At 47.3% G+C, this 24,635-nt stretch overlaps 1 protein-coding gene across 4 annotated transcripts in view; it reads left to right on the top strand.

Annotated features, from left to right (window-relative positions):
- LOC118503790 (cyclic AMP response element-binding protein A) overlaps window positions 1-24,635 on the top strand; it is a 96,164-nt gene that overhangs the window by 50,715 nt on the left and 20,814 nt on the right. The window lies entirely within an intron of this gene.

Below are 24,635 nucleotides of genomic sequence, written 5' to 3'. Positions count from 1 at the left end.
CGGGTGCAAATAGGACGATATTTGCATTTATTTACAGTAGCATTTAAATAGAGTCTGTTTTGTACTAATGAAATTAAGATCGATTAGTATCCGCCTTATTTTCATGTACTTTCTTCTGCTTCTTTCTTGGTCTGCTCCTATGGAGTACATCTTAAGAACATGGCCAGGCGTCCAATCCGTCTCTAGAAAACAGGGTCCCCACTTTCCCCGCTGTATCCGATCTCCCTCAGGTCTTATTCCACTTGATCCGTGCCCTAGCCAGCGTAGCCTTCCAGCTTTGGCAACCATCAACATGTCTGCATCGCCAAACAGCTCAGCTAGCTCGTGGTTCCTTCTCCCTATCCAAACGCCCTGCTCGCACACACCGCCAAAAATGGTTCGCAGCAACTGCCTTTCGAACTTGGTGTGGGCTTTGGTTTCCTCCTCCAGTATAGCCTGGATTCTTCTTGCACTATATACAGCTCTATTTTGGAGCGAAGAACTGGGACATCATGAGGCAACTTGCATCCCTCAGGAATAGCCGACTTGGCTTCTAAATCGTTTCTCTATTGTAGAATGGGAATAATGTCTTATTGAGGCTAGGTTCATACCTATAGGCGAAGGTGACTCTGAAGGTGACTTTTTAGTACCGCACCTTGGACCAACAAACAACACAGTTTATAAAAATTGATCCAAATTTCCCGGGATCATCCATGTCTTAGTAATGGACGAGCATTCCGAGTGATTGCTCGAGAGTTTTGGAGAAAATTAGTTCATTTGTGGAGTTGCATGTTGACGTCAAATTCCAAGTTCTTGAAGAGGATTTATCTGAGATAAATTTTTCCTTGGAGGCTACCTGATATTAGTGTCTTGATCAAGATATTGATGTAAATCATAAGACAGATCGTTCCAGGCAGTTCTTTATGAATAAAAAAAAATAATAATAAGACAGATCGTTGGTTCAGGGCTTCTTACTAGTCTCTCTAGTCCCTCAGATATCAGAAGCGTTAGTGAAAGCGGCGCCGGTTTTCACATGGCAGGACTAGGGATCAAATCTCATCCGGACCGTCTCCCCGCATACAGGACAGGACGGTTAAAACCAAGTCATGGATAGCCAGAAAATGGCAGGCCAAGACCCCTGAAGGCTGTAGTGCTCAGGAAAAAGAAGAAGTAGAAGAGCTGCCAGTATATATCTCTAAATTAGTCTTGTTTTTCATCCGATATTAAATGCATTCATTCATTTTACACTCCAGATCACTTGATAGCTTCATGCAACACTCTAACGCGCATTTCGGGCAATGTACTTTGTACCTTTCGACCCCTATCAAACTACGCACGACTGTACTAAAACACACGTGCTTTTATTAAAACACGATTAAATAACCACTTCATTAACTACAAAACAACTCTTTGAAAGTTAGGAAAAAACAAGCGCCCAACATGTATCCAACAAAACAGAACCCTCTGTCATAGGCCCTAACCGAGCCAAGGTGGGGGAAAAACACCGATTTGATAATCGTACCGTTTTATTTAGAAAACACGCAGAGGGGAACAGCTTTCAAAAGCCCTTGAAAATTTTTGGACGGATAAAACAATCCTTTGCATTCGTGATAGCGCGACACGGGGAGTTGCGTCTGATGGTGGATCACCGCCGAACCGTTGTTAGAACAGTTGTTTCTCTCGCTGACAGAAGACACACAGTTCTCCTGCCCCGATCAACCTGTCAATAGCAGTCAATGTTCTAGCAGCGACGTCGCTTATTCTCGAGTCTTTGTCGTCGAGGTGGGGACCCTTTGGCATGCCTTTTCAAATGGTCATACCGTTCCCATATCCGGTATCACCAACATGTCGAAACCACCCGCCAGCAGCAGCAGCAGCAGCAGCATACTGGCAGACGCGTTTTATGTCGTTTTGATTGCTCATCCGTCTTCATTTGCTGTATGATTGCTTTATTACATGCACCACCGCAAACCGAAATGGGAAATCGCATCCGATCCGGGTGCAAGCAAGCAGGACGGCAAGATGGCCTCTCTTGTACCGCCCCTTGCCACAGCTCCGTGGATGTCCACCGGGCAAAGACCGGGCAGTGCTATGCGTCATAACGACGCTATCGAACGAAGCAGTCGTCGGCACGGTCGGTCCGGCTTTTCCGCTTTCAATCGAAGCCTGCTCATTAGTCAATTATCATTCCCCGCGAGTTATTCGTTGTCGATGAAGCACCGTTACGCTCTACCCCTAAGCGAGAACCGATGTCCACCGGATGATGAGCCGGGGTGAAGTAGCGGGTAATTTGGGGTGGGGTGAGTGGTTCTCACGCTCGTGTCTTTCGGAGTTCGGTTAACTGGCAACTGGAGGTCCGGATTTTTCCCAGCAGCAGACTTTCCGCTCGGGTTTGCGGTTCGCAAAAACCGCCGATACCGACTTTTCCCTTTCGTACAACTGATTTTTCTTTCTGCTTCTCCCATCCATTGCAGGTAAGTTGCTCGGAGGACTACCATATGTTTTCCCGGACGCCCGCGCCCAAGGAACATGGCAAAGCAAAAGTGGCTCGTTATCTGACCTTTCGGATGTTTGTCAGCGGCCGCGTATCAAAGCGGCCGTGGGTTGGGATGGGAGTGAGTTTTCCTCCCCACTATTTTCTTCATCCTACGCTCGAGATGCGCGCCGTGCGGTGACGTCATCGATAAAGCAACCAACCGACCGTCGCGGAGCTTATCACTAACAAGTGTGACGACAGCGTGATATCATCGCCCACGGCCGGTGCTCAGGTTTGTGAAGGGTTCGCATTTCGGGATTGCTGGCACTCTGTTTTTGGACGGACACAACGGAACAAAAGGGAGCGAATGCCGCCCGATTGGGACAATTGCGTAGCAATGTACAAACGGTTTCGGATTGTCTGCTGTTGCCTTGTGGTTGCCGGGTTCGGGCCGGAATTGATTGCAAATCTATGTTCTACTAATGAGACAATTAGATGTCCGTACGCAATTCGGCCGGGCACGTGATGACGCTCGGGACAAGATATGTGAAGTAAGCGGATCATAATTAACTCTTAAAGTGAATTGTTGATAAAAGCGGGGATTTTTGAATAAATTTTTATTTCATATATTGATAACAATTTGGAGTGAAGTGGAGTTAGTAGAGCAAAACAGTAAAAAAAAACAATGATAATATTGATAAAACTGGAAGAAAAAAAAAATTGGAATATAATAACGAACTTTACAAAGACAGTAGAAAAGGTCCACAAATGACTATCACCGGATGAACTATTTGAAGGATGAATTTCGTCCAATGATATTCATTGTTCATTTCTTCAGCTTTCGTGGAACTTCTTTCGACTGGGAAATGGAAATTTTGAAAAAATAGAACTTGACTCGATTATATGATTTTTTTGAGTTCATTTTCAATCAGAATGATCGATTATTTTATACTTTGCATCAAAAAAACATCTACATATTATTGAATTCTTCGTCTGGATTTATGGGACCCAAAGCCTCTTTAAATAAATGAAAATAAAATCGTCTAGACTGGACTCTATCGTTTCCGGAAGCAATCGTAATTGGCGTTCATCCTTAAAGATAGTCCATGATGATAGGAAGGAATTTAAACTTTAATGTATTGTTTTAAATATATTTATTTGACTTTTCTGATTAAGTTTAACAATAAAATAAATATCATTATTTTTATTTTAATTCGCTTGAAGAGCTATTTGACTCTTTTAGAAGAAAATTGAACATTTAACTCTTACCGGGGCACTTAAGGGTTAACCATCGTCCCACAAACGTCCGGTAGCGGTTCAGCTCACTCCTTTGATGCAGTAGTCAGTATCCACGTGCCATTTTCCTTACAAACTGTTCCTTCTCCCACCAGCCAGCTTCTCCCAAAAAAACACAAAGCAACAAAAGAAACAAAACACAAAACGGCAGTGAAGCACCAGACAAATCTGTTACCAAGCGTCTCGAGGACTTCCGAAGCCCGGTCGTCATCCTGCACGGCAACTTCCGGCCCCCGGCCACGCTTCGGGTGCTGGCTGGCGTCAAAAATATCACGTCACACCGCGGGTGGTTGGCTCGGTGTATGTTTTATTTAATTTTCACGCCTGACCGACCGTTCACGCCGTCGTCCAAGGACGCAGTACGAACGTCGTCGTCGTGGTTGGCGTCGCCGTAGATGTCCTGTTGCTGTTTCCCTGTGGGCTGCGGTGGGGCTTACATATTACAGGTTCCAAGGGGTCGACGAACTGTCCGGCGGGTGTTGGGCACAAAAAAGCGCTCATTGATTAGGCCCAGGTCTCGGTCCTCGACGCCCTTAACTCTCTGCCCTAACCTTGTGTTCGCTCCGCTGTGTGTCGCTCTAAATCATGTGATGTGGGTTGTCGGGATTGTGTGCGTTTTTCTTTGTCTTCTCGAAGCAAGGTGGCGATGATGTAATTCGATTTGCCGAAGAATGGGACGCAATAGAGCAACAAAACAAAGCAGCAAAAAAACCGAGGGGGTGTACTCCTGAATCCTGGAATTCCTCAACTCCAGGAATTCAAACTACGTAAGCAGCTGCATAGGTAGGAGGTGTTTGTTTGTATTTTTCCGTTGTTTCTTTGCGCACCAGAAACTGCCGTTTGCTTCGCTGCTCCATTCATCATACGCCGCGCTAGGACAAAGGACGGCGGTGTGTGTGTGTAAGGATCACACACATTTGTCGCGTATTGCGTCACGAAAGGACACACAGAGTGCGTAGGCGAAACGTGTCGTCTGTGCTATTTTTATCTGTTTCTCTATTCGGTTGCTATTTCTGTACCACGGCACCACGGGATTCGCCAGCAAAGCCGTGGCTAATGGTTTTGCAGGAATGGTACAGCAAAAGGGGCGAGTTTCGATACACCTCCAGCGAATTCTGTTCGGAACTACGTGCGAAATCATCAGGCCGGGTCCATTCATTCACTTCGGATCAGTTGCCATTATCGCCCATTACGGGGTGGGCAAGCTTGAAAGCAATGAGCGGGAGATGAGAATGCGATGCGAAGGAAATACAATAGCAAAACAAATGCACTATGGGATGGTGTTGGGAAACAAAGCAAAAGAATTTCTTCGGGATGTTATGAGTCCTAAAATAAACAAAAGGAAGAGTTTACTAAGAAAAATGAACATCATTAATACCCAGAACTACCTAGTTTTTGAGATTCAAGGCCACAAAGTATATCAAGATGTTCGAAATTTATCATTTTTAGCCCTTTTTGCCGCCAGTTTTTCAAGCAAGCTCAACTCTACCAATTGTAAACGATTTTAATGGATATTATTTATCTTTGATGTGGCTCTTTATTCCTTGAATAAAATTTTAAATCTTTGATAGAATAATCCAATACATTAACAGCAGCTTTTTTCTCAGGCAAAATGAAGTCCATGATTGGTCTTGGATGGCTTTGTGCCGAAGAACAAGCAAACAAAAATGAAGAATAATCGCTATGTGAACTTTGAAGTATAAAACCTTAGTTGAAATACGTAAAAGCTCAATTTGACTCAATTTTCATCTAGAGTCTTCATGTATAACATCAACAGGTTATTTTGACTACCTTTCTCGGCTAACTTGCCCCATAGTGCCTAGTTAACCCCCGCACGTGTGTGGGTGCTGCTAACGACTGGGAAAAGTCACCAACCGGAGTGTTAGCCCAAGGCTCAAGGATACCTTTTAGCCCTTGCTTAGACTAAACACACGGTGTAGGGTCGGACGGTCGGCTTTCCTCGGGAAAATGGTTGGCAAAACAATCGCTTTTAATTATATCGTAATCATCGCACGTTATATGCGCACGATTCAGTGAATCGGAACGCAAAACGACGCCGATCCGGACGGATGTTGTCGAATCATAAATAATGAACTAAGTCCTGCCTGACGTCTTTCGGAAGGAGGAAAAAAGAGAGGAGGGTGGGGGAGGATGGCATATTTTTAAGAAAAGCGAAAGGTGGGTGGTAGATTGAGATGGTTCTTGCGGCTAGAAATAGCGCTAATGTAGGTCAATGAAGAATGCATAATGTAAGACCTTCCCGCAATTGCTACATATTAACACTGGACCTGGATCCGCCTATTTGCATGGGTCCGATCCGACGACCGGGGGGGTTTATAAGCGTTTTTTAATTGATTTTAATAAGTCATAGGTTACCAGCACACACACACAAGTTTGGAAAAGCATTAAAACGTAAAAAAAACCGTCCCAAAAATAGGACAACTCTCCCAGCCCAGGCTGAGCTTAAATCGAGTTTAAATTCCTTAATTTAAGGCATTTTTTAAACGTGTCTTAAATTTCCTTTACCCACCACCACCATCGCATTTGCGAATGCGATAAACTCGTCGAAATAACAGTCGACACAAAAAAAAGAGAGATGAAAACAAAAAACATAAAACCAACAAAACATTACGCGTCCGGGTGAAGTGTGCGGTCAGAAACAAATAAGACAAACGTGACGGAAGCCTACCGAACCGGGGGGAACCGGCAGCAGTTGTTGAAGCAGCAACAACACACAAAAAACTGAAGCGCAAAAGGAAAGGAAAACACATTTCACAGTAAATTTCGTTCGGGGTGGCAAAAAAAAAAAAAATGCGGGACCAGAGCCTTTTGGGAGTTTGTGCAGATTTGCACCCGAGATCTCGATCGCTCCGTTTAATGCTTGCCTTGTTGTACGCCTCACTGTTATGTGCTGCAACACGTTTGGGTGTGGTGTGTGTCCATCGTCGGTTTTTTTTTTCTTCTTTCACTGCACTGTTTTCTCACAGGACTATACCTGACCGATCACACGGGTGGTGGTATAAATTACGCGACGCACGCTCTTAAACTGAGCCCCGGTCATTATCTTCCATTTTACGCCATCGCCCTCGGTGGACCTACGGGGAGGAAGAAGGGGCAGGAGGAAAGAGGGAGGGAGAGGAGGTAGGGGTAAGATACATGACCCACACAACCCACAGCCCGCCCGATCCACGACAAATTCGATCACTTTCGCAGATCAAACACGCCCGGCCCGGCTCGATCAACTTCTGATCGGCCATTGATCGGGCTAGCCACCTCCTCCCTGGTGGTTTGCTTCGCCGAGGACTTTTGGTGAAAGTTGGGGAACGAAAGCACTGCACCCGGATCCTGCATGGGACACAATCGGACAGGAAGGGGGCTCTGGTACTGGAGCAGGGAAGGCTTCACGATCGGCAAGATGGATAGGTGGTCGATTGGATATCCTTTCGGAGCTGGTAGGGCGGACGGCAAATTAATACACTTGTCCGCCGAGTTCTCGTGAGTAGTGGTGGGTCCCTTGCTGGGGGTCACGTTAGGGTATGCAATTGGCACGTTTGCACGGATGCAGAGGCTTCTCCGGGTGGCCCAAAGGTCGCAAGACCCCTATTGCTGGGAGGGTGTGATCGTGCAGAAGAGAGTGGCTATTTTTCCAATATCTTGGAGTTCGGGATTTAGTGTTCAGTAGCTATAATTATAGCAAGTTGCTTTAAGTATTTTTTGGCATTAAGTCCCTTAGTTTTTATCATGTCTCAACGTGTTTGGCTATCTGCAGTTTAAGGGTACACACTTTCCAAATCGTAATTTCTATCGAGATATTCGCACTGCTGAAGACGTCCATAGGTTTGCCATATTTTCTTTTCTTTCACCACTTGTGGGAGAAAGGCACGATCTTTGCCCTCCCGTTCAGTTCGATCGATTGATCGGAGTCAATCGGAACGACCCTGCCGACTCTTCTCCAGCGTTAGGACCACCACCATTCATCATAGCAACCTGGCCCGTTCTCCGGTCCTGCCTGCCCTTCTTCAAACGAGTCCTGGGGCTTCTGCTGGTACTCCGGTTCTCGGCACTCGGGTATTGAATTAGAAGGTCGCGCACTCTCCATTGCGAATCGTGACCGCGTGAGTGTGGCCCAAGCTAGGGCTGGCTAGGGTAGCCGTGTGCAGCCATCCTGTCTGCGGATCGTTTGCGGTCTCGTTCTAGGAACCATGGAGCATGGTCCGCCCCACCGGAGCTAGAAGTGAAGGGCATCGCTGTGCAAAAGCCACCCCCGGCGATATTTGGAGCCGTAACATTGTAATAATCTTCCAATCGATCGAGCGCTACGATCGGTGGTCGGGGTATTGATTGCAGGTTGCGAAGATTGGTTCGTGTTGATTTAATTAATTAGTTCGTGTTGGCGACGGGCGGTTGAGGATACCGACCGAGAGCTGTGCATCAGGAGGCGAAGCGAAGATTTACGATCGTTTGGCCAACTGACGTTTTTGGTGATCGGGGAGCGAGCTGCTGGCTCGCGGAACTGGGTGGAAACTGTTTGATGCACGGATTTTCCCCTAATTCAATTAAAGCAGTACGTCCTTCTTCAGCCTCTCGTCATCGATGCTCCAACCGCTGGTAATGCAAGTTTGGTGAAGTTTACTTTTTTTTTTTCGGTGCTACGGTGAATGATCGTCACGAAAGGAGATGCGAAACGAGGCAAGCATTAGAAATAGAGGCAAAGCGTAGTGATGGATAAAGCGTGCTAGGTAAGGTAAGCGATCGAGAGCAGTAGCAGTAGTAGCGGTGGGTAAAAATAGCAACGATTCAACTGGAATGAGGTTAATTCTCAATTCCGCGGCAAGCAGCTCTTTTTTTTTCGCGGCGGATAATTTTATCCCCTCTGCAGAAGCACAGCATTAGTGAGGGAATTGGTGGAAAGCCCAAGACCATCACAGGCACAGCTCGTTGGGCCGCTTGTCGACAGCTAGTCTGCCATCAATTTCGCGAATCAAGATTTGCAAACTACGATTTGTGTGTGTGTGTGTGTGTTTTTGGAAGTTTTGTTTAACGGCACACCCGAAAGCCGGTCGTCCGAAACGGAACCATCAATCAAAGCGACTTTTTGCTGCTACCACATCAACACATCAGACACATCCGGTCCAGGTCGGCCGATTTCTTCCCAGAAAACCGGAGGATTAGTGTCACATTTCCTTTTCCACACGCGGCGTAGTTCGTCAAATGCGCACTGATATCTTGCTCGAGTGACATGGGTCTTGACCTCATGATGGCTTATCGGGTTAGGGGAGTTTAGGCTTCAGTGAAGGGGTGTTGACTCTCTAATTTGCATACTGCTTCGCATTGAAATCGTTAAACCCCGTGTTGGTTGCCCGTTATGGGTGATTAGAAAGATGGGATTTCCAGCACTATTGGCCCTATCTCGTACAAGTCAAGGCACAACAAATCCCAACAGAATTCCTCAAACCCAAAACAAACCATCTGGAGATCGGGTTAAGGCTGAGGACTCATTGGCTGCTATCTTCACATCTTGTTTTCTTCACGCAACACGCGATAACGGACGCGTGCTTGAAGATGAATGGTCCGAAACGAAGTAATGCTTCCTGTCTCCACTCGAAAAACCACGAAGAAGAGATTTACGTCCCCCTCGGCCGAAAACGGCAAGCTACCTTTGTAATGTGTTTCGGAAATGGTGGTTGTTAGCTTAGCCGAGGCAACTTTACTAATGATTCTAATTCATTAAGCGCGGGCAATAGAAAGAGTTGTAGAATTTATCATTTAAATATCACAATTTAAGATAATTTGGCATTTTTCACATTGGAAGAACCTTAACCTAGATTGTGGGGTTTTGCTAACAGGGGAAGTACTTCTATCTGGACGGTGAGCGTGAGTTGGAACCTCCGTTAGTGGAAGTTTTCTTTCATCTCACTGCAACAAATTGCAGAACAAAGTGTCTTAATTACCGTAGTGCCGTTGAGCGGTTCTGATGGCATCGTGCCTGCAAACTCGCGCTGATACCTCAGCTCTACCGGTATTCGTTCGGCAAAGATTTGTCTTGTAAACCATATTATGAATAACAGGCATGTGACCAAAGAGGGTCATTAGTCCAAAACAAACCCCCCATGTGCTTCATTCCCACTGAGTTAACCACGTTGACCATGAGAATCGGAGAAGGGGCCAGCTTTTCGCTACTTCGTTACAACCGGTGATCGAATTTCCCGCGGAAAGGTTTAATTTCCCAAGACGCCAGTGCCGTCGTCTCGTAAGCAAGGGGACGCGCTACGTAAACGCTGCTCCTGCAACACCCACGGCGTCCCCACAGAGTACAACCGCGTCATGAATGGCGTGAAGTGAAGGCGCCGGACGAATCAAATTTCTTCGCGTCCGGAATCGATGAATGAAACGCCAAACTGGTGTGGCGAAGTGCGGTGAGTCATCGGTGGCGTGTAAGAGCGCGCGTGGGCTTTGCATGCTCTGCGGTTGAGCTAGGGAGACCCGAGTCATGAAGCTCGATCCGCGCCATATGTAGGTCGTCAACAGATGCAAACGGTCCATGGTAGCGTGATTGATCCCATTGGTTGGTGGTTGGACTCTCCGTCGTCCTGTCATCATCATCATCGTGTTCTAGCGGTGTGCTGCAGAAGAGCGTATTGGCTGACGCGTAATTGCAGAGCAGCTCGGATGCCCTACAAAAGCGCGCGAGTCCACCCCAAAAAGCCCTCGTAAATTATAACTCGCGATCGATCGAAGTTGTGGTGTGGCGTATTGCTACTTTTTTTTTGTTGAGAACTTCTACGGATGCAGCGAAATTGTTCCATCATGCCGAAGGGAGGCAGCGAAATAAACATCCACTGGAACCGGATGCATTCTTTCGGTCCGGTAAGCGAATGACTCCAAACTCTGCCTCACGGACACATGAAAAAGACATCAAGCGTCTCGATGACATAACCACGATATGTGTCACGGGGCGGAAGATAGAATCTCGCGTAACGGCATTCGGCCAGCCAAACCCACCATATTGACTGGTGGTCCGTTCTTGTGTGCGCTTCGACTGATCCGAATAATTCTGAAGAATTGAGGGAAGAGGTCAACTCTTTTTTTCGGCACGAGCTCGAGCCTGTTTTTTTTACAGCGGCAATATAACGCACACTTCATTGTAAGAATATCAACGTAATACTGCTGGTGCCATAAATCAGCGGAACACCACAAACTGCGCGTTTTGAAGTGTTCCATGTGTGTTGCATAACGCACATTTCTCCTTCGGGCGGGGGTTTTCCGTGTGGAGAGGGTTTTACAGCCGTTGTAAGGCTTCGCTACCAGGAGAACCGGGGCAGAGTGTTGTGTGTGTGATTGGGGTCGCAAAACCTTTGCGAAAATCCAACACAAAAAGGGAACGCTGGTTGATTTATGGTGGAGCACTGCGCCGCGGATGACAACGACAACGCGACCGGACACGCGTGTGTGCTTGATGCCAGATTTTAAGTGATTTTTTTTTGTCCTCCCAGATCCTCTCGCTCGTCAGTCCAACAGGGCCATTTGTGGGTCTAATTCGGCAAGTTAAATTGCAACGCGGATTGATCGAAAATTGCACGCCGCACATTTTGAAGACCTCGCCTTGTTCATCAGGTTCGGGTTAGGGCATTGCAATCCGATCGAACCGCTGATGGGGCTCCATCGTGTCAGGGCTCTCCTCGTCAGGGAGATTTGCACTGCACCAATCTCCACATCACAATGCCATAACATAACAACCAGTTCCGGCTGGTGGTTACTGGTGGCGATGGGCGGCAGTGGCAACTCCCTGCATTGACTAACGATCGCTGACCTACATACGGCGCTTCGATTACGTCGTTGTCGGCAGTGTCGTAATGGGCTGGCAGAATAAGACCTGTCCCGGTCTGGGAGCGCACATAGAGTTTTTGGAGATATCGAACCGAATAGAACCAAACGATCCACATCAGTTCTTGGGACCCTTGCGATCGTATGCCGTTAGTGAAGGCCGTGACGCGTGACGACTAACTGTACAGTGTCGTGAGACATAATTGTCACATCCAGCAGCAGCAACTGTGGGACGTATCTCTCCAATATTAATAATTTTTCGACGAGGTGTGCTAATTGTACAGTCACTCGTTCACCTGTTCTACTTCACTTCACGGCCAGACCCCTTCTCAAAGCATCTCCACGGCGAGTACTCTTAAGCTATAGTTTCAGAAAACACTTTGTGTAACATTATCTCCAACTTTGAGTTCCACAGTTTGATAAGAAAAACTTCTCCAGTAACAAAAACTGGCAGAACCTCTTTACGGACAGGGCTTTGCCCGGGGTTTTTCTTTTTATTATTATGTTTTAGAAGTTGGCTCAACCGTGCAAAGCGGAAAACCTGTTTTTCCCCATGACTGATAACGCAAATTACACAACCGTCGGGAAGGTATGTACCAGCCCCGACCACTCCAGGTTCAACCAAACCCCTGGGTTTCAGTTTCAGGGGTCGGTCGCGATATTAAGGGCCAAACCGTTCGGCTACCGGTATTGGCCAGCAAAGTCAGATCGCGCGATTCGCGTTATTAAACGTCGATTTTGTGCTTATGTTCTTTTGATGCATCCCCTGCGAAACACATGTGCGAAACAGCTCTCCGAGCGGACGAGATCTCCGGTGTGTGTATGAAGTCTGGAGCGTTTCATGCTTCGATTGCCCGGGTAAGTTTGCTTTGCTAGGAGGGATTCTTCCCAAACGGGAGGTTACATGATGCGCACGCTCGCCCTAAGAACCCTTCGCCACACGTTGTGTTTGTGCAGGTGCACGTCTGCGCATTGATAAGTCGAGCTGCGAGAGCAGTACACGGTTCCGGTCTGGTGACGGCCCGAGTGCAGACCACGCATCTCGAAGATCGACCGGAGTCGGAAGTTCAGTCGGAACACGTGCAACCTAGCGGAAACATTCGCACGAGTGCAATAGTTGGCAGATCCATCACTAGCTTCAGCCGTATCGAATGCATCTGTGGATGCCTGTGTTCCAGGACGTCGCACTCGGGGAACAAGGCAAATACGTTTATGATCCACCGGTTACCTTATCGGAAAAAAAGTGCCAGCTACACACGCCACTAAACCGGGCAGGGATTTCTTCTTAAGCTTTCACGCTTATCGAAGTGCATCATACGCTAAAAGCTTTTTATTTGAGCGAGCGATCCCTATCACCGACGTCCCAACATTCGGGAATTGGAGTACTCCACCAGGTTTCCAAAAAAAAAAAAAACAAGCCTTGATGTGCCTTGATGGAGAAAGCAAATTATCTACAATTTACCCAACAAAGAGATACATTTCACGAGTGAGACATTCTTGGCCCTCCGGCCATGCCGAGATCTTGCGTTTTTCCTGCGTCACGTGCACACGACAATCCTCATAATTTTCGGTGACGCTCCCTCGGGCTCGGGAAGTGCGTGATGAATTATTCTCGTCGGTTTTTTTTTCGGTTAAAAATCGCTTTTCTTGCTTGCCTCGATCATCGTGTTTGGGGTAGGCAAGCAAGCGGAGGGCGTTCGGCACAGGAGTTTCGGGGATCGGTCGGCTGTAGCATGGGTTTTTGTCTGCTTTGACAGCTTATCATTAACTGTGTGGCTGTGTTCCCCGAAAAAAAAAAAACCAGTGCACTGCACCATAGGACCCAGGACCACCGTATGTGAAAGTGGACTTTTGCGCGATCGTGGCCGGGCGTGCGTATTGTGCGTTGCGTCCTGCGTAGAAGTTCGAACGTGCGCGGGGTGGAAAAGCTGGGAAGATTACAACCTGTTTGTCGGCGAGTTGGACAATCGGACAGGCGGAATTTGGGAGACGGCGGGACTCGTGGATCGTCACATGATTGAAATGCGTGTATGTTTTGTTGTGTGTTTTGTGCGTTCTCCTCCTGACGCTCCGCTTCGCGCCTTCCCATAGGCTTATCTCCCGATGTCCGTCCGGAGTCCGGTTCTGGCGGGTCAATCCCGTTTTTCTTCACACACACGCACGCGGTAAAGGTTGTTTGCCTTTTGTTTTGGTCACACTGGTGGCCAGCCCTGGCAACACGGATTTTTTGGAAGCTGGAAAGGCGTCGTCATCCCGAGGCGTTGGCCACCGAAACATGTTTCCGAAAGGAACGACAGCTAGAGGACGGTGGCTTTTTTTCTTTCGAATACCGGTCCGGCCACTCCCGCAGAACTTTGGCATACAAGATGATGTGTGTGTGTGTGTGTGTGTGCGGTATGTATGGTGGCATAAGAGACGGGGAGATCTCGGTGTCGAAATTGACAAAAGAGAGAATTGCCGTTATTCGAATGAGCCGAGGCTCGAACACTCGAGCCTCACGTATCGATAATATCGCATCAACCGGCTTATGAAAGGAACAACATTAAAAACATAAAATGCGTTAAGAAAAGAAGCATCGACGGAAAGAACGGAAAACAGAACGGGCCGGCCAGCTGTGGCGTGGTGGAGGAGTGATGGCGGTGGAGAGTGTCCTGGAGATTAATGGATGACCGCGGTTGATAAGTGAGGTTATGCTGCGGCGTAGACAACTAGACTTTACGGCACACGGGCAAGACGAATGGAACTGTGGCTCAGATGCGTGACTAAGATGGAATCTCGCAGGCGAAGATGATGGGTACAAAGTTCTTGGACAGTTTCTTGACCAGTTCCCCAGATGTTCACAATTTGCTTAAGGGAAGTCATTATGTATTTAATGTGTAGAGTTCAGAAATTAGCGACCTATTTTTAAAATCATTCTGGCATTTACAACTGATTTAAAAGTTATCCACAAGCCCTCTTTCACATGAGAATAGCTTCTTATTGACGAAATTCTTTTCCACTTTCATCATTCCTTCACGTGCAGCAAATAAATTCCTTCTCTCAAACGAGTCCTACCACCCTGTGGCAGAATTTGAATAAAACTTTACTTTTATTTAAATTGAATGCTGCTTTTGTCCACCAAACTCATAAATACTGATGGCCATTTAAAAGACCGAGAGAGCGCGGGATAGCGCGAGCGAAAGACTTGGACCTCAAAACGTTACCTTGTGTGTCCGAGTAAAGCTGGGAAGCATTAAGCTCACCCGTTTAGATTGAATATAGCTCATGGGCGCGGAACGTAGGGAAAGATTACCCCGTGGTGTGTGGTGCGGGGCGTAATTGTGGACATCTTGGTTGCGCCACACTCAGAACGTTCACCTCGCCATTTCGTTCTGACATCGTCCCGACAAACAACAGCAAAACACATCACACACACGCTCGAACGGTGAAGCGCTATTACGCGCCTTTTCTTACTCATTTCACTGCTCTGAGTTTGGCACTCCCTCACACCCCCCATTACTTTTCGGATAATCTTGGAGGGGAACCTGTGGAACCCGGTGAAGAGTTGGGAGGAGTTTGAAGTAAGGGCAAATATGAGTATTCAAAGAATCGCACAAACACGTTAGAGCATACCCGCTGGACACGGGAGGCATTCTTTAGGTTTCGTAACATTCCAGCGTTCTTGCAGGCAAGAGCTCCACTCCCGCTGTGTACACCGGTACGCCAACAACCTCCGGGAATGGTTCGCCCTCCACACTGCTTCGCATCACAGTCATGTCCATCTTCCTGGATGGTGCGAAAAGTAGCCTCAAAAAAAGCCCCAGCCCCCCGGTGATGGACACATGCTCTGACAGACGATCCACACCGCAAGAATTACTGAGCACTGGGCATCACTGCTTTTTGAGGGGTGCAAGTGCACGCCCAAGGTGGTGTACACCTCCAATCTAAGACGCATCTGTCCAGTTGTCATCGGATCGCTCGGGTATTATTCGCATCACAAAGCGGCATAAATTAAAGTGACAACCACGGGCAACGATGGGCAGTATCACGGTAGAATTTCACGCACGCCACCGCCGATGATGAGTAAGCGTTCCGGGTTCCAGTTTGGGGCCATTGACACCGGGACGCCCTAAGTGCGACGCAGATTTGGCTGGATTAAAGCCGTGCGTCGCAAGACACACACACGACCACCGGCTTGACCACTTCATTCATAATAATGCAATCTCGAGCGCAATCGGACGGCTGGAATCTGTGTCCATGCCGTACTCCGCCATCCTCGGATCTCGGACAAATTGGCGTGCATCAATTTGTGGCACAAGTGGCGGCGCTACGGCGTAGTAGAATTCCGCACCGGGTATTGCTCATCCGCCGACACTTGCATTCTTGCCGATGTTTTGGGAAGGCATTAGGTACAGTGACTTCCCGGTTGACCTACTTTCTCAACCCGCGGATCGGCATTCGATAAGCGGCCCAACTCGAGGCGCGGGGAGTTTGCGAATCTATTTATTTGCGGCGTAGATTTTCCAAATTTGGGGACAAACATACCTACGACAGGAAAAGATCTGCGCGATGATGGTGGTTCCCTCCCCGATCGGGTAGGGACCATTTGTTTTCGATTCGGTTCCACTGTCAATGGACTGCCCAAAAGCGTGTCACACATGACGCTCGGTTTGAGGAATGGTACGCCGATGCTTACTCATCTATTTAGCATAAGTTTGCGAAGAAGCGAGGCGCGCGAGCATTAGCTCAGCCGTGGTGAGTAATCGCCAGGCGGAAGTTCATTGCCATCGGTGTGCGGATCGGTGTCAAGGACGGGTGTGGCTCGGGAGTTTCTTCACCCGCGATATTCGCAGTGCCCGAGACACGCGAGAACTCCCTCGGTGTCTAGAGAGAGAGAGAGAGCGATAGAAATGGATCGAAAAAGGGTTGATCATGCTGGCAGTGATATCTTGCTGACTTCTGTTTAATCCGTCGTAACTGGTTCACTTTTCCCTGCTGACGAGTTTGCCCTTGATTTGCCGCTGGTCGGAGGTCTTGAATTCCGCACATTCTTACCTGGTTGCAGGTTACCGAGCGCACGAAATGCACCCGAAGCGCAAAATGGGTAGGAACGGGCCGCAGTCCATACCAGAAGATCAACACCGGCGATTGCCTCGCTAATCCCGAGGCGTGTCCCGAGCGCGAAGAATGCTGTCGATCGATCGCAGGGCTCGTGGATCGGTCCGCAGTTGGACCGCAAAAGCCAGGGGCGATGTTTCTCAACCTCTGGGTAGGTCGGAATGCCTGGGTCGTGGCCGGTCGGCGGTGTGTAATAGTGCAACGGGCGACGTGTCGACCGGGAAAAGCGTAAAAGGCCCCCCGTCACACAAATGCACCGTTATGGGTGCCCTAGCCGCTGGGGTTCGTACGATTGTTCGTGCGCCCGAGATCTCCATTGAGCTGCACAGCCCTTTCGAAACGATCGATGGAGAAATGCGCTGTGCGCGTTGGAGGAGTTTCTGAGGTGGAGTAGTGGTGTTAGAAACAGCGGCCAATTGTCAACCACTTGCAATTTTACAGCGAACGTTGAGTAACGTTAGCTGCACACGGGGTAAACGTGTGAGTCATCGTAGGCTACGGCCTACCAGGCGGAGATTAGCTTGGGTTTTCGTGTAGATGCAGAGCGAATGTCTAGCCCAGTTCTGATAAAGGTATTAGCTTGTTTGCGTCATTCTGTTTGCGTTATGTAAATAAATCATTCGCAACACAATCACGCATTCGGTGTATTACAATAATATTGCAAAGCGTGTTAAATAATCAAATCGTTCTGTGTAATGATTGATTCATACGCAGTTACCAGTGACCATGATCTCTAGGAAGCATTTTGTCTAGAAGGTCGTTTCAGAAATTTATAAACAAAAATTTTAAGGAACTTCAAAGCAACAAAATTGAGTATCGCAGTCAAATATAAAGAATATTTATGAACCTTTCTCTTGCTAGTGAGATGGTCCTCGGAAGAACTAAATTTATGGGCAAAATTGATAATTTTCCTGCTGATGCTAGTGATCCTCTTGAAGAGCCATTTTTAGATTCTTCAATCCCCTGAAGCGTTTGATTACGAATCTCGGTCATAGCAGAGGGACTGGGATTGATTTCGGGCCCGATCAAATTTCGCCGTGGTGTTATGCAAATACGAGCGATAAGAGTCTTTGCATACTAGGTGTGTGTTAGAAAAAAGTAACGGGATTCTTTGAATTTTCGCAGGTTTTTGAATGACTCAGATCGTTGAAATTTTGTTTAGTTAGTGAGGAAGATATGTTCGGGACGTTGCTTCTCATGTTTTATGTAAATATCAGTTAGCTTTATTACATTTGCTTGCTTGACTGGGGCATTCTAGAAGTTCGGACGAGGTTTGATCAGCTCGGCGATTCTCTGGGTTTTTGTTTGAGTCAAAGGCCTGCCAACACAGCCAATGGTTGCATACAGCTGAACAGCTGCTAAACAGCTAAATCTCCAGCTATCTGGGACATGTTTGTCAACATAATGGGGAAGTAATTCTGATGAAAATTAGATCTTTGGAGCTTAGGATTCTAAATAAAAGTTAGGAATGTTGGGTGTCCTATTGTGGTCCTCAAACATCTCTTCGCATCACCAACAAATATAGAATAATAATTATTTTACTTAGCGGTGTCTTGTCTTCAAACTAGGCATTAAACAATATCATCACTCTCTCTCGCGGTCTACCTTGATTCATTCATAAAGCTGATACTTGATACCAAAAGCGCCTCATATGCAGTACGGTGCCCACACGCACACACAATTTATGAATGAACAAACAATGTGTGTTCCAGATTCGAGTCCGAAGCGACCGAAGCTGCCCGAGTGATGCAATTCAATGGATGGTCAAACAGATGGTGGGTGATCACGTTGTGCATCCGGCGACGGATCGGACATTAAACCTTGCCTCGTGTAAGCGTGTCGGTGTGTGTGTGTGAGTAAAGCCGATAGCTGAGCACGAGCTGGACGAATAATCCCTGCCCGTCGTTGCTCTTGATCTTGCAACGCGCTTACCCTTGACCGATAAGGAGCGATCATGTGCTCACTGTTCACACAAGCCGGACCAGAATTGCAGTCGTGTGCAGTCGTGTCGAGATAACCGCTTCGAAAAAGTAGCCCCATTGAATCTGAATGGAGCATTACTCGAATAGCAGTCAGTATTCCATTGATGCTTCGAAGAGCTAATTGTATCCACTCACTCACTATTTGGAGTACCGTGAGGTAGAAATTATACGGTAACAAAAACGAGCGCACCCTACTAATCAGTGTGATAGCATGAAAATGAATTCGTTACCTTCACCGAGGGGAGGGGAGGAAAAATCGCCCCAAATTGCGGAAGCTGATCGATGAAAAATGAAAGGAGAAAGTCATCGCTTATCAGCAAAAGGTAGACATTAAAATAAAATTACGTGAGAGGGAGAGAGAGAGAGAGAGAAATAAATTAAATACCGTTTCGCAAATCAATAACTATAACGAAACGGGACCGACACAGCATGTTATTCGCGCAAAATCAATCACGATTAATTATACATGGGCCACGGTTTCGGGGGTTCGTCGTCTGTACCATCGGCGGTGTGATCAATCTTTTGTCCCGGAACCCGCTCCCGGAGGCTGATCGATACTGTGTGCTGCGGTGTGCTTTTTCTTCTGAACGAAAATGGGGGAAGTAAAAATTAAAAAGAGGCGAAAGATGGCAAGAGGGGGGACCATTGCACCGTGACGCCCTTTGTTGTGCGATTTTGATCGGGTCAAACGAGCCTTTCGAGTTGCAATCGATGGGTTTCGGTTGCATCGCTCCATGGCGGAAAAGCGGGAGCCCCCTTTGTGTGTTAGTGAAAGGATAACATGCAAATTGCGTACGGAAAGTTCGGCAAAAAAGGGCGGAAAGTTCAGCGAGCGCAGTACAAAAATGGCAAAAGCTTTGAGCTTTATTTTATTGTGCCTAATAACATGGCCAGCATGGTGTTGCCGGTCTCGAGAAAACATTGTTGGGATTTTAATCAGTTTAATGTTGGGGTAATAATTGTTCAGTATGCTTCCAGGCTCGATCTGAATTCGTAGTTTATGAGCTTTCTGCAATAAAAGAAATCAAAAATGGGTTCTTTCAACGGTTGCTAACATTTCTTTTTGGATCTTTAATTTGGCCGAAAAAGAGCCCATAAGGAGTTTTCCAACTTTGAAGGCCACCAAAGAGAAAATATTAAATATGCAGGAGAAAAAATCAATTTTCTCACTCCAAAACCGTTTCCTCCCCAAGCGTCAATAATGAGGATGATCGTGCATTTCGAAGGTGTCGTTTAGGTTCGTTAGCTGTGTGCGCTTCACCTCCCTGCATACTTTCCCATCTCGGGGCACAGTTCCACCCGGCGGGTGTTTGTGTAAGTGAATCGTAAGTGAAAGATAGACACATTTGACATTTGACGGGCTTTTTAGCCCCGGTACCGCAACACACACCAAAAATTGGCAAACTCGTTCCAAACATTCGAAAGGCAGTTCGGTTTATTCGAGGGTGAAAAATGATGCTTGTAAATGGTGAGAGGCGATTTATTTAAATTCGTTCGGTTTTCATTCGTTTCGCAGGCTGGCAAGGCAAGGTTTGGCTGGTGATGTTAGTTTTTCCTTGTTCGCCAGGAACCTGCACACACCGCTCCACATAAGCCGCGTCATTATTATTATTTGTTTGTCCTCCGGCGAAACAAACCCCGGCCTGCTTGCAGCTACGCTTCACGCAAATGTCAACACACTCAATTGAAGGCGCACACTCCCGGGCCATTGACGAATGAAAGGAAACGAAGCGCAAAGGAGTTTCACTTTCAATGTTTGTTGCCGTCTGCATCCTAAAACTGCACCTTATTTGGGAGCCGTTTTGTCAGCCGATGCGTTCTATTTTTTTGCTCTGATCCCTTGTGTCTTGTGGTGTGAAGTGCCGCAAGACGGAAGATTCGCTGCGCTTCATGCATTAATGCAAGCTCCACTTCACCATCGCTAAATATTTGCAAGCAGCAAAATGGAGCGCTTTTTTGGGCAGAGTTTGTTTATTGTGGGGTTGTGAACCCATCACCTTACTGACTACTTTAAAATACGACCATGAAACTAAGCCAAACCCCTAACGCGAACCCGAGTAGAGACTGGGAACGCGGGGAAAAACAGGGAAAAGCTCTGATGAAAATGAGACTTTTTTTTGCCTTATTTCGCGCGGCCTGTGTGCTACCGGTCTTGCCCCGCGGCTAAAATTTTGATGATTGGACGACGTTGCGTAAACCCTTCGTTTCCACCCGAAAACTGCGAACAACGAAATGAAACATAGATTGATTTCCTTCGGTGTCACGCGCACTGCGGGCTAGCTGGCTGGTGCGAACGGATGGGAAAACCCATCAGCCAAGCCGGTCGTCAATAATTTTTCAAACACGCAGTTGTAGTCGGCAACACGGTGACCGGATCGTATTGTGCAATCGGACATGGGGTGAAGTTTTGCACCGAAGAGAAAGACAGAGAGACAGAGAGAGCGGCAATTCCAATCGGAATTGGCACTAGCGCAAAATCTGCAATTCGCCCAAAAGGCGATCGAGCTGGCTGGCGTGCTTTTTAGGTCAAATGTGAAACGTGTGTGTGCGTTAGGATTTTGGTGCGTCATGCGGCACCTCGCCATGGGCAGCTGTGAGCAGCTGGGACCGAGCAGAGATAGCTAGCTCTCGTCACCGGCCCGCGCGTGTTAGATCACTTGTGTGTTGGCACACGAAACCGATTTTTGACAAAATCATCGTCCATGCCGGGTCGCGGACCAAGCGAGAGGGAGAGAGAGAGAGAGAGAGAGAGAGAGAGAGAGAAAGGGAGAGAAACCCCCGCCCGATTCTTGACAGCGAAACAAGATCACTTAGGGCACCACAACTGACGACTCCACCCAAGCCAGCCTGATTCACCACGATCAACAGCGGCGCTGTTAAATGGAACGATCAAAGATAGGGTTGTATCGAGAAAGGATGTAGGGGAGCAGCATATGTGCATTTTGTAAGGAATTTGCGTACGGGGAAAACGGTGCAAGGGGAGAAGGAGGGGGGGGGGACGGGATTAGAGGAGCATGCGGAGCGAAATAGTTCAAGGAGTGAAAGTCATACTGCCGCCGACAAACGATCGACGAATCGGCGGCTTTCGGTTGCTTAACGGTTCAAATCGTTCGTCATGGTAAATGGTGGTGTAAAAATAGATGAATTTTAGCGGTGATCTGGATGGGGAGGGCGGATGGTGGATGGAAAGGGTCAAATTGAGAGAGCGGATCGATGAGGGTGGTTAGCATTCTTTCATGCCCGTGCCCCTATTTAACCTTTTTCGGGGCGAGGATTAAATCTTTGCAGGGTGCGAAATCGAAATTCGGAAAAAATGGGGGTTCAATACAGTGCCATTCCGATTATCCGGGATTATCCGCGAGGCACTTTTAAAGCCGGATATACGAACGACACGGATTAAAAGAATTTCTGATTTACAAATATGACATCTACTAGATTTTATATGATATGATCGAGTGGTTGAAGTCTAGTTGAAACCTTAAAAAACCCTCACAAAGGACATAACCAGTATTTGGCATTAAACAAAATCGTATCGAATTTAAAAAATCCTTCAAGAATGGCTCGATAAGACCATTATTATTGCTTAATCAACCAAACCTAACCGGCTTAATGCAACTTCCGGGTTGATACATAAATTTCGGGTTGTTCGGTTACTGATACTCGCACTTTCTTAAGCTTGTCCAGCGAGCTGCTAATGAATAGTTTGATTTTTCGAGAAACGTGAGAAACATTTCCCAACAGAAGAAAAAGGACCTCGTTTAATCGGGTTCGAAAAACGAAGAACGAAAAAAAGGGGCCGCTCGCTGTAACAAGCTCATTCAAATAAGCCTCCCAGGTTTTAATGATATGACCGGTGTATCGGCAAAGCAGCGAGAGAGAAAGAGAGAGAGAGAGGGACAGGCAGACGAGAAATATTACAACCACGGTCACGCACGGTAACGATTAATAAGATTGTTTTCTGCCTTTTTAATAATCATAATCGTAAAATACTAAAATAATAAGCGATAATCGGTCTCGGCATTTTCTCGGCTTAACCGGCACTCCGCTGTGAGCCCCGTTTCTTTCCTACGCACTTCTTTTCTTTCTTCGAAAAGAGAGAAGAAAAAAAAAATGCTCGATCGAATTTAAGGTACAGGCAGTTACGTTGATAGCACTTTGCTTTTAGTTCGCGCCGACGCCGAAGATTGAGAGAAAAGAGAGCAAAAAGAAAGCCCCCAGAAAAGGATGATGAGAAAATGCCGCTGCGCGCGGATGAAAGTCATGTGAACTGTTGTCCCCAAAGGGAGTGGCCGTCGTCGTCTTCTTGCACAGAATAAAACACCCGAAAAAGGACTTTCCAGGAGGCAACGACTCGTGAGATTTGGATTCTTTTATTCTGCTCGGCTCAGTATCCTTTACCAGCCAACCGGTCGGTGCAGAACCGAAGAAAACAGAAAGGATCACGGTGAATACGCTGATGCAGCGAAGAAAGAGAGCAAAAGTGAAAGAGAAACTCAGATTATGCCGCACGTTGCACAAGCCCTCACACACACACGCACACACGCTTTCGTTCACAGCTCAATGAGAAGAAAAAGGGCCGCGGCGTGCATTGCGTGTGCTGCTTGTTTGGCCAGCCGACCGACGAAAGGGCCCCGCCGGTGAAAGGATCTTAGGTGTGCCGGAAAGGACGCGAGTGGACTTGGGGGTGGAGGGGGGGGGGGGTCGAGATGGAAGGAGGGAGGGGGATAAAATGCACCATCCAGGGCAGCGCGGTGATAGCGCTCGGTTGCGCTCGCGCGCGCAAAAGGGATATCAGGTTTGGAAAATGAAAGTAGTTCTACCTGTTTCTTCGTGCGCAGCAAAGTGTCGCGCACCGATCGAGTGCTTTGGCGTTTGTCGAAATGAACGGTGGATGCACGTGATGCAGCAAGAAAGAGGAGGGATAGGAAACAAGGCAACAGAAATGTACGACCTTTCCTTTCTTCAAAACCGAACGGCTTTGTTCTTTTCGGCCCTTGGGCGATGCGTGAAGGTAGGAATGATCGCGTTTTGCTTGTTCTTTCGACTTCTTTTTCTATACTTGTTCCATGTGTTCTTAGTTGGTGAAGCACATGAAGACACTGAAGGATTTATTTGTGCTTTTACATTGAAATTGTTGCACAGCCAACAATGTAAGCAGAGTGAAATTCTCACCCAAAAAAAGGGGGTTCGTCGCTTGTTGCCCTTGTTGCATGATCGAAGTCGTTTGTTTTATCTCTGCGCTCGAAGCCTAACCAAGCAACGTCTATTAAAATTAATTAAATTGAAGCGTTAGAGCGCGCGTTCGTTCACATCAGAGGTTCATTCTCAGCCACAGATGAATGGCGGTTGTGAGAAAAAACAAAAGAAGTCGGGAACGAGTACTTTGTTTACCTTTTCGGGAAAACAACGCCTCTTCAATCGGGTCAGAATGAGAGTTTGATGAGCTACAGCCGGCTTTCTTGTCACATTTTTCCCGGCGTTGGGCCTTTATGGGAGAACATTTTGGACCCCAAACAGGTGCGCTTGCTCAGCAGATGCGAGTGAGAATCGCCACGCACATATGCTAATGATGGGAGGATTAATTTGTTTCGCTGTTCGTGCGCCTAGAACTCCCTCATCAATGTGCGAGCATTAATGCGTTAAGGGCCTGTTTTTATTTCATTCAAATACGGTTGGTTTAGCGTAGAAAAAAGAGTGAGTAATCGACAACGGCAAAGAAAGCCACCGAAGGAAAATGCCTTCCCTTTAGCCGGGAATGTGACTGGGAATGTGGCCGGGAATGTGCGTGTGTGTGCTAGCAGAGGGAAAAGCTTTACCGTTACTCCTGCCGTGTTGGTTGGACCGGTTCCATTACTGGGTGGAATGAGGCGCACCACCAAGCCTTCCGGCACCCAACTACAACAACTTAATCTTGGCCTTTTGTTTTAAAAGCTGTTTTAAATCCATCATCATCATTGAGCCTCGCGTCAGATTGTTTTGCC

The sequence above is a fragment of the Anopheles stephensi genome, chromosome 2 (genome assembly GCF_013141755.1).
Source record: "Anopheles stephensi strain Indian chromosome 2, UCI_ANSTEP_V1.0, whole genome shotgun sequence".
NCBI lineage: Eukaryota > Metazoa > Arthropoda > Insecta > Diptera > Culicidae > Anopheles > Anopheles stephensi.
The sequence above is the reverse complement of the archived record's forward strand: the minus strand, read 5'-3'. Positions and strand labels throughout refer to the sequence as shown.